This window comes from Lutra lutra, chromosome 17 (assembly GCF_902655055.1).
Source record: "Lutra lutra chromosome 17, mLutLut1.2, whole genome shotgun sequence".
Classification (NCBI taxonomy): Eukaryota; Metazoa; Chordata; class Mammalia; order Carnivora; family Mustelidae; genus Lutra; species Lutra lutra.
In genome coordinates this window covers 40,310,984-40,321,723 of record NC_062294.1, presented here as the reverse complement: position 1 = coordinate 40,321,723, position 10,740 = coordinate 40,310,984, and the positions used below count along the sequence as shown (strand labels likewise).

At 44.2% G+C, this 10,740-nt stretch overlaps 1 non-coding gene across 1 annotated transcript; it reads left to right on the top strand.

Moving 5' to 3' along the window:
- Nucleotides 1-488: 488 nt before the first annotated feature.
- On the top strand, nt 489-597 carry LOC125090048 (U6 spliceosomal RNA). The gene has a single exon (XR_007124158.1). It is a non-coding gene; the product is annotated as a U6 spliceosomal RNA (small nuclear RNA).
- The last annotated feature ends 10,143 nt before the right edge of the window (nt 598-10,740 follow it).

The window sequence follows — 10,740 nt, the reverse complement described above, 5'->3', positions numbered from 1 at the left end:
AATGTTGTTGCCTTAAATCACTAAATTTTGGGATACTTTGTTACACAGCAATAGAAAACTAACACACCTTTCCTACCTACAATGTTTGGACATGCCTACCTACTCTTTAATGTGCTGTTTAAATAATGCTGTAGAGGGCCTGGGTGGCTCATTCAGTTAAGTGTCTGACTCTTGATTTCAGTTCAGGTCATGATCTCAGGGTGTGAAACAAAGCAATGCATGGGGCTCCACACCGGGCATAGAGCCTGCTTTAGATTCTTTCTCTTCCTCTCCATCTATCCATCCCAATCTCCTGTTCACATGCATACTCTCTCTTTTTTTCTTAAAAAAAAAAAAACAACATATATATATATATATATATATACACACATACATATATATGTATATATATATATATAAAACACACGCACACACATAGCCTTGGGCATATCTTCTTCATCTTCAGAAGTGAATTTCCAGAAGTGGAGCTGAGTTTAAAGGTATGAACAGTACTCACTTTAGTAGTGCATCTGATAAAAACTTGGAGTGATTCAGAGAAGGTTAACATGGCCTCTGCATAAGGATGACATGGAAATTCATACAGTGTTTCATAGTTTTTTTTTTTTTTTTTTTACAAAGGCTTAAAAGCAATTCAGTGGAGGAAGAAAAGTATTTTCAACAAATGTTGCAGGAGTAATGGCACATCCATAAGTAAGAAAACAACCTCAGCCTCAGCCTCACATCTCATATAAAAATTAACTCAAAGTGGATTATGGAATTCACTTAAAAACATGAAATTATAAAACCTTTGGGAGATATAGAAAGAAAACTGTTTTGGCATCTAGGTCTAATCAAAGAGTTCTTAGACTTGACACTGAAAGCACAGTGTAGAAAAGAAAAAAAATGATCAATTAAACCTCATCAAAGCTAAAAATTTATCTTTTGTGAAAGTCTAGGTGAAGAAGATGAAAACAAGCAACATACTGAGAGGAGATATTTACAAACCACATGTCCCACAAAGGAATAGTATCTAGAATATATAAAGAACACTGAAAACTCAGTAGCAAAAAAAAAAAAAAAATCAAATTAGAAAGTGGGCAAAAGGCACAAACAGACTTTTCAGTGAAGATGATATGCAGATGGCAAACACACACATGAAAGATGTTCAGCATTATGAGCCATCAGGGAAATGCAAATTAAAACCATAATGAGATATCACTACATATGGATCAGAATGGAGAAAATAAAAAACAGTGACATTACCAAATGCTGGCAAGCATGCAGAGGCACTCGATTACTAATACATTGTTGGTGGGAATATAAGATGATATAGCCACTTTTGAAAACAGTTTGGCAGTTTCTTATAAAACTAAACATGAAATTACCATATGAATCAAAAACTCTACTCTTGGTCATTTATCCCAGAGAAATGAAAACCATATTCACAAAAGCACCTGTAGGTCAATACTCATAGTGGCTTTATTCACAATAACCCCAAACTAGAAAGAGCTCTGATGTCCATCAGTGAGTGAATGTTTAAACTGTGGTACATATACGCATGGAATATTACTCAGCAATGCAAATAAAAGAACTGTTCATACAGACAATGACTTAGGTGGGTCTCCAGGGAATTATTCTGAGTGAAAAAGTCCAATCTGCAGATGTCATATACCATGTGATTCTTTGATATAACATTATAAGAGGTGACAAAATTTTATAAATGGAGAACGTATTAGTTTTGAGGGGTTCAGGATATGGGAAGAAGGGAGTGGGAGGAAGAAGAATCGAATTGTAAAAGGGCAAAATAAGGGATTCTGGTGTTGATGGAATGGTTTTGTATCTCAACTGTGGGGATAGATGTATAAACCTATCCATGTGATTAAATGGTATAGAACTGAATACACTCCAGATAAAACTGGGAGTATCTGAATGGCATTAGTTGATTGCATCAATATCAATACCTTGGTTGTGATACCAGTTTGCAAGATGTTACTGCTGGTGGAAACTAGGAAAAAGATACATGGATTTCTCTCTCTATTACTCTCAATTGAATGTGAATCTACAATGACTTCAATAAAACTTTCCATTTTAAGATGGGATGAGCATTTTTTATATTCTTAAATTTATTCTTAAATATATTCTTAAATTTTACTCCAAGAAGAACACAAGAGTTTTTACTTCTACTCACCCTATAAATGGGTGAGTTTACCAGCACACTCACTATTATGGTTCTGTTAATTCTTAGCCCAGGTTAGTATGACAGGAAATTCTATGCAACCAATATGAAGCAGGAAAAGAAAGTTGTTTTGTATTGGTGACAACTTCACTTCTCCACAATTGTGTAAGAATTACACAATTCTTATATAATTAATGATTTTTTATTTCCTTCCACTACTTTGCACAGACATGTATCAAGTAAAACTCCATGACGGAAACACGGCAATCTCTTTTTAGAAATTAGCAGATCAGGCAGATTATAACAGTAGAGGAACTCTTAAAATACTACCAACAAGGTTGATTCTGTGTCTAAATTAAAACCTGTATGTAACTATATCTGTATATTTGTATCAAGTAACCAAAATTACTCACTTTCCCGTGTCTGTGTGGTATTAAGAATTTAACATACACACAACAGACAACTTTAAAAAACCTAAAGAACAGGAAACATTCAAGCCAAATTATTAGACCATAATGTAGTCAAAGCAGAAAAAAAGAAAACTTTGGGCCCCCAAAAACTCAGTCTGATTGCAATTTGAAAATAGTTTTCTGAAACCTCATCTATTAAGGAGACAACCCAAGCAGAAGGCATGCTTCCTTTGTAAACACTAAAGGTTGAAAGTAAACGATTGAGTTATTCAATTAAGGAGGCTATAAATTGAAAAAAGAAAAACAAAACACTGTGGTAGATGCAGAAATGGCCACAAATTCCTCCCCTCCCGGTGTCCACGCTCTCGGGCAGGTCCTCCCACGCTGACTGCTCTTGGCCATGGGCCCGCTTCAGCCAATGGACAGTGGGAGACATGCTCCAGGCCAGACTTGAAAAGCACATCTGGTCTCACTGTCTTGCTCGGACCACCATGTAAAGAGGCCAGGGTGAGGCTGCTACGTGTTGAAAGCCATGTGGCCCAATCAGCCATGTCTCCCTGGCCAATAGTCTGCCAGCTGCTAGCCACATGACCGAGGCCACCTTAGATCTCCCAGCCACCAGCCCACTCACCAGCTGATCAGAGATGCATGGGCAAGCCTAGCGGCAATGAGCTGAGCCAGTCTTGGACCAGAAGAACCACTCAACCAACCCACAGAAGCATGAGCTCAATGCATGCTGGTTGTATTTAAGTCATGTGTCTTGGGGTGGTTCGCTACACAGCAAAGGCAGGGGCATGAAAAATAAGGGTAAAAAGACAAGGCAGTTGTCACAGGAAGTCCATGAATGTCATTGCTCTTGCATTGTCTGTGCTAAGGAAATGAGATGCTATGCAAACGGTCTTTAATGGTCTGTGTGGGGTTGCATAATTCTAAGGAGGCGCCCAGGGTCAGGCTGAGAGCAGGAAGCAGCCTCCAGCCTGGGCTTTCTTTATGGCATCTCCTCTTCTCTCTGCCCTGTGTCTGTTTTTCACATGGGTATATGGGCCACTTTCTCTGAGGACAGGAAGGTCAACAAGGTGATGGTCAGAGGCCTTACAGCCCTCCCTGGGCGGTCAGGGCCCTGCCCCCCATGCAGGGGTCCTAGGACTAAATGGACACAAGGCCAAGTGAGGGAAGCAATCGGTGCAGCGAGGAGTCGGACGGAACCAAGAGTCAGCTCACAGACTGACCTCAAGGCCAAGCGGTCTGTGGCAGGTCCTCCACACATGTTGATGAATGCCTACACATTGAAAACATCCCATGCACTTTGAGGTGTGGTACTAAGGTGCCTGGGATTATCCTCTGGGGGATTCAGATTTCTCTAGGCTTAGCGCAAACATGTGCAGAAGAACCCAGAATCATGTGCAGACAGGGTTGCAGAGCTGGCTGGCTACGTCTCAAGCCATCTGAACGGAAGTCAAGGATTTCTGCAGGGACCCGTCTTCCACAGGTGCTCCGGCAGCATCGTAAACAAGATGGAAGGGACAAGCTACATCTGTCTGTTTGTAATAAAAAAAAAAAACCCTTAAGAACAGGCAAGATGTGCAGAGGCACTACATCTGTCGCCGTAGGACCAGCGGCCACCAGAAGTTTTTATTTTGCTTTTTTTGTGCAGCTGAAAGACGGGCCTGGTGGGAGGTGACAGCACTGGCTTCCTGAGTGCCAGCAGTAGGAGACGATTAGACCCATGCCTCACTCTGTGGGATCAGGAGGCTTACCCGCCCTTCCTGAAGGGGCTGGGGACCTGCCCTTGGCCCCAGCTGCTCACTGCCCCCAGGGCACGGTCACCCTTACTTTCATGTTGTGCACACGCTTATGAGATGGGTAAGGTCCCTGGGAATCGGACGAGAGGATGAGACAAAATTCAAAATCAAATTCTCTTTTCTGAAAACAACCATTCAAAAAGATAAGTTGGAATTAACATGTCTTTCTTCTCCGATCTGGAAGTTCTGGGTAAGGTCCCTACACCCGTGCCTTCCTTGCTTGCAGCCCTCTGGGGCCCACTTGTAAATGGGCCAGCTCTGCAGTGCAGGAGCTCAGCCTGCTTTGTGTTTGAAGGGGTCCCCCGCCTCGGAAGAGGTCTGGAGCTGCACTGTCCTCAGGTCGTTCATTCAATAAGTCACTGGCCAGTAAACTCAACTCCAGAGGATTTCTAGAGATTCTTTCAAATAGTCGATGTCTCTTGCAAGGTCTTCCAATTCTTCTAAGATCTGCATTTGTGTACCTCTGCGGCAGGGGGACCAAGAGGAGGTGACCCCCATGGTGACTCACACTGTCAACATTTGGCACTTTTTAATTTCTTGAGTCCTATATAAACTCTGAGTTACAAGACTTAGAAGTCAGGATAAGCACTAAACACCAAAGAAACGAGCGAAGGAAGAAAAATCTAGAATTCCACCGGGCAGGATGGGTGGGCACGTGCTGCCACCTAGTCAGGGACATGCGTGTCCTGCCTCACCGATCCCAGGAATTGCATGTCTTCCCTCTCTCCGCAAACCTCGGTCCTTTTACTTCTGAGCTCCTTTGTCAAAACTGAACCACAGCTTCTTCTCATAGCTTCTCTTCCAGCTTCCGACCCACTGAAGGGCTCTGGGGACCTGGCACACCTTCCATTCATCTCCCCAGCTTCCCTTTGCCTCTTTGCCCTGCATTTTCATGGTGGCATCCACTTTGAGGCCACTGACACTAGGATCTCCGAGGATGCTTGTCCAGAGCCACAGTGTTTGTGAACACTGGTATTGTCAAAGTGATCCCTTTTGACACGTCTGCCCATAAGAGGGAAGACAGCACCTGCCTTCGCTTTGAGTCGAATGTATTTTTGTTCTATGAGCTGCAAAAGTCCAGACCCATAGTGCCTATCTAAAAATCTAGCCATATCAAAAGAAAACCTTTGCTCTATAAACAAGATTAGCAATCTCCCAATTTCGGTGTATAAATTGGCTCTCCATTTAGACTTCCTCCTCTGCAGTACTCCTTCATTACAAACCATCATTGCATCAGGACAACATTGGAAAACAGGAAAGCAACACAACAAAATACTTAATTTCATTAATCTGTTTAGCAATACCAATATAATGAGGCATAATATTGATTTTCTTACTTAGGATTTAAAATCTCTACTTCTCTCCACAGAATTAAATGCTTCAAACTGATATTCCACCTCTTTCCAGTCGCATCTTTAATTTAGTTGTTATAATTAGGCATTAACGGGTGTCAGTAGGATAGCCAGTTAGAGACCATTCTGTTCTGCTTGTCTTGATTATCACAGTTTAGATGTAAAGTAAATTAGAATGAAAGACTATACAGTCCAATTACAGATAAAAGCAGCAAACTGCACTGTTGTAATTAGATGCCAGGACTATTTTTCTTAGATTTTGTATCTCTGAGGGCCCTTCTTGTAGCTACTTGGCTGACGCTACCGCTAAAAGATTGCAGAATGGATCTGAGTCATTGCAGCCATATTGTCTCTTGCAAAACTTGAGCTTCTGACCGGGAGCCTTTCTCAGCCAGAGCCCATGAAGACTTGCTGGGGTTTTTATTCCTTGGGGCTGGGGGTCTGCAGCCATCCCTGTCTTCACTTCCCCGAGAAGCTCAGTTGACCCTGAAGTACAAGGGTCAGTTTCTTTGTGTGTCTGTCTGGCTGCTTCTACCCTTCCTTCTCCTCCACTGCCCCCAGCCCCCATTCCTCCTTTTTCTCTCTTCTTCCTCCTTGATGTCAAGTCTTGGGTGTCACCCTGATTTGGGGTCCCAGAATGGGGGTCAAAACCAGGCTATCAGCACTGGTGTGGAATTTTCTAGAAGTGCAAATATGTTAGGGGTTGCTTTCCTATAGCTACTGCTTAGAGAAACTGGCCCAGTCCAATGTGGCTACTGAAGAGTGACTTGGGGGTAGCATGACCCGTTTGTTCATTTAACAAACATGGTTTGACTGCCCACCCTGCAAGGCATGAGGGTAGAGGGTGGGCTCACAAGCACACACTTGCTGGGGATGGGGACTCAAGGTCTGGTGCGTGTGGGGCAGCCATGGGGCAGATAATTATAGCACACTGTGGGGTAAGCCTCTGGGTCTTATGGGTGACAGAGCATGACGCCCACCCCATGTAAGAGGTGAGAAATCTACCTCCACCTTAGGCTATGACACTTGAGGTTTTTTAAGATCCTTTTATCTGAGAGATAAAAATTTTTAAGATTTTTAAATCTTTTTAAATTTTTAAGATTTTAAAAATCTTAAAAATTTTTAAGATTTTTAAGATTTATTTATCTGAGAGAGAGAGAGAGAGGGACAGAGGGAGAAAGAGAGCAGGAACTGGGGGTGGGGACAGAGGGAGAGGGAGAAACATCCTCTGTGCTGAGCAGGGAACCCAATGCGGGGCTCGATCCCAAGACCCTGGGTTCATGACCTGAGCCAAAGACAAGCGCTTCACTGACAGAGCCATGTAGGTGCCCCCATACCTGAGTTCTTTTGAAGGATGGGAGGGAATTATTTAGGTGGATGGAGACACAGCAAGGAGTTCCAAAAGGAAAACCATGTTCAAGTCAAAGGGAAGGACGTGGTCTTGGGTAGCAGAGTGTGGTAGAAAATGAAACCACATGCAGTAGGCAGGCTGGGCCATAAAGGATCCTATGAATGGAACTGAAGGAGATGGCTCAGTTAGCATCTCTGCCATGGGAAAAGGGCATGGGCACCTTTTGGCATTGGAATAGATTCCCTGGTCCTTGGTCTTATTGAAATCCTGGCACAGGCTGACATCACTGACCTCCATTTCCGTGTGATTACTTTGAATTAACCCTGGGGTTCCAATGTGGAAGACCGCCAGCCCCAGACCTTCGTTTGTGGTTCTGTTAGAGAGACCAATGCTGCCCTGATAGTGTCTAGATGTTCAGATAATGATTTATTGGAAGCTGGGGGTGGGAGATGGGACTAGTAAGAGAGATCTGTCACTGCAGGGGGCATAAATGGCTAATACATACCCTAATGATATCCTTTATGAGGACAGTCAAAACCTCTCAACAAAAGGTGTTTCTGACCCCTAAGGGACTTTGGTGAAATTTCTAGCAGTCAGAAGCACCCAAGATGTGATGGGCTGAGAATCAGTGAGCTTCCTGTCTCTTTACCCATTCTGCAACAGACTACCACATGGGCACCCAATATCACTGCCTCCTGTGTAGAGGCTATGGCTGTTTGAATCTGCCCAGTATTCACTGTGAGTCAGAGGATGCCCGCATCTATTGCCCATGCTGACATGAGAGATGGTTAATCTCCTCCCTCTTGGCAATGCATTTATCTGACATTACCTGGTATTTTGCAAAGCAATCCTACACCAGAGCAAGTGAGATAGCTCTGCTGGACCCTCTCAGGCTAAGCATGCAGGAATCTGGATTTACCTCAAAGTATATTCCCAGCCATTCACCTTCCCTATTTTCTTACTATGAAACTCATTGGTATGTCTCTGTGTAAATCCGAGCTGACCATACTTCCATGCAGGCATTACCACCGGGGGGATGCATGGTATATATATTTAAGTCATGCAATTTCAAGTGGGCATCTGAGGAGTTCAAATAGTATGGTGACCTTGCAACCAGTCAGGGGGCTTGTGCTCTGAAGCATGGGCTCTGGTCTCAGGTTCATGTACCTCTGATGGCATGCCCTTGCACAGCACTGAATGGCTTTTGGGGTTTAAAGAGAAGTAATTTTTTATGCAACAGGACCTAAAAACATACACGAGGTACTTCAGCTGGTCGTCTTCCACAGAAGCAGGAATCCGTTCCAAAAAGTGAAGACTAATTGAAAAGAGCTGGAATATCACTTTCCAACTTAGTCTTTACCAGCAGATCTCCAGGGTAATTCAATCATATAGGATTTCAGCTCCGGGTACTGACTTTGGGACTCTCAATTCCTATGAAAGATGTGATTCAGTTTTGCAAACTTCAGTCTTCCAGGGACGGGGCTCATCATGAGTCTGATCGCTGTGGGACTCCCAGTCGACTTTGCATGGGCCTTGTGCTCATATCAAGAAATGTGCATCCTCCGTGCTCAAATAGCACTGTAGAGGAAAATACCACTGTGATATCCAATCATACTGTTGTTGGCACATTTTTAAAGTGAGGTGATCTCATCTGGGGAAGAGGGTTATGCTGGACAATGTGTGAGCTCATAGAGGCCTTGGGTGTTCTATGTCTCCTGACTTCTGGGTCATGTTCCATGTCCCACTAAGGAGGGAGTTAGTCATATAGGGTGGTGCTTGGAAACCTACATGTCACATCTCTCCACCCCAACATGTACACACATGCACACGCATACTCTCGAGTACACGCACACACACACACACACACACACACACACTGGATATCTAACAAAAACCAAAGAGAAAACCCAATTCTTTCAAATGTTCTAGGAGAGACCCATTGTTAATTTAGGAAGATTCCTTTTTTCCATGATGAATTAATTTCCTAGAGATCATTTAAGGTGTAATCCAGGCATATATTTTCTTTTGCGACCAAACGGATCTGACCTCTTACTAATTTTGCCTACAATTAGTTTGGTGTAATTACCGCCACTTACAATTCAGTCTGCTTTCACTAAAAAAAATTATTGTTCATGGGGTCATAAAACTCTTTAAAAATTGCTTAATGAAAAATGGAGCCTTGGGAATGTCGCACAAGATAAGCCCAGCCATTAAATCCCGGACTTCCTGTGTGCACGAGGTAGTCATTTGTGCCGGAGGCTCTATAGTCATGTGTGTGTGTGTGTGTGTGTGTGTGCGTGTGTGCACGCGTGTGTGTGTGCATGTGTGTGCGTGCATGGGGACATGGGGGAGGGTGTGGGGCAGCATTCTTTAAGAGAGAAGACCTCTTTCATCAAGTGTCCTCTGTGGCCCTGCGCATGTGCTTTGTAGCCCAGCAGGACTTGAAATGTCAGTTCAAAACAGGATAAGCAATATGCTGTCTTTATCTCCTGCCTGACTCCTGATGGCTCAGAGTAGATAGATCCAACCAGGAGAAAGAAATAAGGACGGAGCAGCATAGAGGAACAAATACTGTCCTCCAATCCAGTTTCATCTAAAGATGAAGAAGACAGGTGCGACGGGAATGGGGATTCCAGTCCCTGGGGCTTCCTGGATCATCACGCACAGTCTTCAGAGTAAGATGTCTGAGCATATGGCCCACAGGGACAGTCTGTCCCCTGAATTGAACCTGCAGCTCCCACCCCCAGATACAAGAGCTTCCCTGAGTCCACTGACCAGCCCAGATTTGCTTCTTCAGCTTAGAGTGGACAGTTTCTGCATAGAAGGTGGATGAGAAACAAAAGGTAAACCCCCAGATGAGCCACTTTGTCTGAGAGTGTAAAACCAGGCAGGGTTCGGATGCTGGGCGTTTGGCACGAGAATTCGCCTCTGTGAGCTGCCATGCACTGTCAACAAGTGCCAGCACTACTTCGAAGCTCTGTGGCCTCACTCTTCCTTCCCTTGACTGGTTCCCTTCACCTGCCCAGCCCCCATTCCAGGGTGTCCCCAGAGTGTTCTCCAGGTTCCCAACCTGTTTGGTCTGTGAGGTTAAATCTCACAAAGGTCCAAAGATCATGTTGGTATCCTCCTCAAAGGGCTTCTCATTACACATACAATAAAATCCAAACTCCTTGCAGACCCCATGAAGTCACTGTGATCTGACCCGTCCTGGCTTCTGGGTTCAGCAGCCCCCTGTATCTGCCCCACTGACCTCGTTCTGACCACGCCAGCCACCCTTGAAGGAGCTTGGGCTGTCCCCTGCGTGGAGGCTCCCCCATAGCTCTTCAAGACTCTGTTCCTAGGAGGGATTCCCAGAGAGGTCACCCTCCTCACCCCCATGGGTCCCTGTGCCCTGTTCTGACTTCATGCCATCATGGCACCGGCCACTGCTAACCTTAAGCCCAAGACTGGGGTTCTGATGAAGCTCTGTCCCCCTCCAGCTCTATGATCTTGAGCAAGTCACCTAGCCCTTCCATGCCCCTCTCTCCGTAGCTGAAATGAGGGAAGAAGTACTGCCTTATACCATGACAACTTAGAATGTAAAGGTCTTAGAATGGCATTTGACAGAGAGAAGGGTTGGCCATGAACTTTTTTATGATTATATTTATATAATATATAATTATATAATTTG